This window comes from Rhopilema esculentum, chromosome 4 (genome assembly GCF_057945365.1).
Source record: "Rhopilema esculentum isolate cy_ngs chromosome 4, ASM5794536v1, whole genome shotgun sequence".
In the NCBI taxonomy this organism is placed as follows: domain Eukaryota; kingdom Metazoa; phylum Cnidaria; class Scyphozoa; order Rhizostomeae; family Rhizostomatidae; genus Rhopilema; species Rhopilema esculentum.
The window spans coordinates 9,272,281-9,276,037 of NC_142818.1; positions in this window are offsets into that span (position 1 = coordinate 9,272,281).

Below are 3,757 nucleotides of genomic sequence, written 5' to 3' on the forward strand. Positions count from 1 at the left end.
GTAAAATCCTACTTTCTGGACAAGAGTAGAGAAGTTCTCAAACCGGTCGGCCGGTTACTTATGGACAAAAATTGACAAATTCAAACTTATTGTAAATGTAATTCAACAACAGTTACTTAGAAATATCAGATTATGTTATGGTAAACCGAGAAAGTAGGATTTGCTTCTAAAATTTTGAACACTAAGATAAACAGAAACAATTTTCGAACTCCGTGCCGTATACTATGTAAAATTCAATCGATGATACTTGCGAAAAATACGAATCTGAAAAATTTGCAATTTCAAAGTTTTAACAGAAGATAAAGAAAAAAAGCAAATCAGTATAAAAAACGAATCGTACGCGTGGAAAGAAATAAAGAAGGGGAAGAATAGATAGAAAAAAGAAGGGGCAGGGGAGGGAAGGGAGAGGGGTTGACACAGCAAATGCCCTTATTTGGGTTTTTATAAGGGAAGAAATTACAAGTATCATCTGCAGAAAAATTTAAGTTTAGAAAATGGGAACCTTATGGTAAGTCCAGAGTCAGGAAAATATTACGGTCGCACGGCCGCTGACCGGAGGAAGGTCCACGAAAAACAATAGAAGCTCATTTGACGCACCCAAGCCACGCTTACTTGCTATTTCTTTGCGAGGAAGGTTTGCCTTCTGGGATGTTTTTGTCTGGAGAGAGGTTAGCAACTTTTCTGGACTCTGGGTAAGTCATGAATACATAAATGGAAGGGAAAGGGACCTATTTCGCTTTGGCAAACACCATGATGTGTCATTCACTTCAGCTCTTGTTAGGGTCCATTAACACACAGAGTGTTCTGTTAGAAAGATACAATAAAATCAATTTGTAGCAATTTCTCTTACGTCAAAGTGTTCTAGGTAATCTGTCAAAATTTTGTGATCAAGGATAAATTGTTTGTCAAAGGTGAATTAGCTTCTCGCAAATTTTATTAAAAGTTCGGTATTAGTGTTATCTGGCGATGTTTTGAAACTTATTTTATTTTAGGCTTTTATTAGCTACGTTTGTGAGGAAAAATTGAACGAATTTGTTAAATGTCTATCATCGGACAACAGATCCCCTTGAAAGTTAAACTCAATTTTTGTTTGCATTTACATCCTTTTGTCTATATCAGAACCAATCACTTTGAAAACCGTGATTTGATTTGCCAAAAAACAACGTAAGAACAAAATCAGCTTCAGATTGAAAATTAGAATAAAAGAAGCAATGTTTGTTTTGGAATTTCTCTCTTGTTAGCAAAGCAGAACAGATTTTATCAGTTAATCAGCCTCGCTTAAAGTATTTTTATGAATACTGTTGCTAAGTGGTCTTAGTTAAAGCATTCACTTGTAGACAAATAGTCTGAAAAAGGAACAACATTGAAGACGCTTGAGCCCCAAATCATCAAAAAAATAAGAACATGGAGCCTTGACCGAGATTATCTGGTTACGTATGAAAAAATTAGAAGTGTTAGCATTCAAAATCTAAGTGGGAACCCATTGTAGCTAGGCCACCAGAAACAGCCTTTCTCAACTTTTCTTGAATCTCTGTTAGGGTGCCCCTTAAAAACAGGTTTTTTAATGTTTTAGAATATTTGTTAGGGTGCCTTTTGAACAGATGCCTTCCTCCCATTTTTTACTAATGCTTCCTTGCATTTTCAGTGAAGAATTTGAATGCCCTCCCCACTGAAGGCATAGTTTGTTCGACTGCTTGCAGTTGCAGTAGTGGAGCCATTTCACCATACATCATATTGATAGAAAATATATTATTGTGTTTTTGCCAGCACATTTGCCTTATGTTTATTCTTTTGAAAGGGCCCCAAAGTGGCTTGGCATCTGGGGTAAAAGTATAATTTTGCTTATCAGCGGGGGGGGGGGGGGGGGGGGGGGACTCGTAGGGCTTGGTGCGGCAATTTACCCACCGCTGAGTATGTTAAAAAATGCCCGTACGTATTTCGCTGTTTTTAGAGTAAAGGCGTTATGGAAATCAATTGATAGTTGAAAAGTAATGCTCCTGCCTGAAACGAGTATGCAATGTAGCGTAAAATCAAATTTTTCAAACCTCTATTTCAAAGGGACATCATAACATATGTTATTACAATCAATCGCCAAATAAACCAGAAACAGCCATTTGCTCTTCCGTTGTGGGTTTTATATCTCGTCATCCAAACACAATTTACAACATAACCTGTACGTGTGAAATTTTCTTTAAGTTGCCTTCTATCCTAATGTCTTCCTGGACATGCTTTTACCACAACAAAGTAGGATATGATGTGTTTCCCGGAAACAAATCATGTCTGGGCGCAAATTTGTTCGATTAGCAAGGAACATAGGTAGACTTGATATCTTCTTTTAAAAAAGCTTTTTGTGAGTGTTTGTCATATCTACAACGCTATTGGAACGATGGGCGACACCACTCCAATCACTTTTGTAGCTTATTATTGTAATATTTGTGTCTCTATGTTAAGTGTAAGTCTTAGGGTTGTTATGCATTTCCATGCTCCCTAGGCTTTTGTATTGTAATTGATTGTCGTTGTAAATTTTTATAAGAATATAAAAAAAACAAATCACCAAGGCCAAGCTAGCGTATAGGCAACAGTGTAGCCAAGGTGATAAAGGTAGGGGCAAAGGAGAGAGATGCGCGCCTATCCCGTTACATGCAATTAATCTAAAGGGTAATGATGTCCAAGGGCAAAGAAATATTTGAGACGAATGAAGAACTGTATAGTCTATATACGTATTTCTTTATGAGAAACTAAGATAAGGATAAGTACTTTGTTCTTAATATTTTGTTGATTTTGATACTAAAAATTTTTTAAGGGTTTTTTAAATACCAATTTCTTAAAATCAAAACCCTGTTTCAGAACCTTAAGAACGCTCCATAAGCGAACATGAAATATAATAGCTAACTAAACAGTCACAAAGATTACTTTTTGCTTCGGCAACTCAAACAAAAATAGCTACCTGATCGTCAGAAAAAGGTCATTTCCAACTCTGAACATTTCGAGCAATTTCTGTTTCTTAATGTTGAGATTGATAGGGCCTATAGTTTTATAAACATTTTGTCATTATATAAAAACGGCATATGTAGCTGTAAGGCTATAAGAAAATCGTAAATAAAACAAACTCATCAAAAATGATATGGGAGAACTTATATGGAAGATCAAATGAAAAGATTAGGTTACTGAAATGATGAAAGTAAGGCTTTTGCTCCAGTCTCGAGCAGCAAAATGAATCAAAACCAAGAACAATGAGGCGTAGGAGGGGTTCAGGAGGAATGTAGGAGGGGTTCAGGGGGGCGTAGGAGGGGTTCAGGAGGGGCGTAGGAGGGGTTCAGGAGGAGCTCAGGAGGGGCGTAGGAGGGGTTCAGGAGGAGCTCAGGAGGGGCGTAGGAGGGGCTTAGCTCGCAACCGGCATATGCCTCAGAAAATTTTAACCTTTCTGCCATAAATATTTTTTCATTGGAATAATTAAGACGTTGGAAAACTAACCGTATCCGTATAACCAACCCTATGAATAACTGACCGTATCAGGTCTGAAAGAGAGTTCAATGGACATGTATATCGATCTTAACCATCACGTATCTCAGTGCATTTGTCTATAACACCTATCATAAGGCATCAACCAAGACTATTGGGATTTATTTTGACTCAGACTTACACAGTTAACATATCATTGCTTGATAAAATGGAAATGAAGATAAAACCAGCAAGCATTGACGCCTTCATGAAGCAGATCATTTATGTAAAAGTTTGCTGAAATATTTCGTGTTTT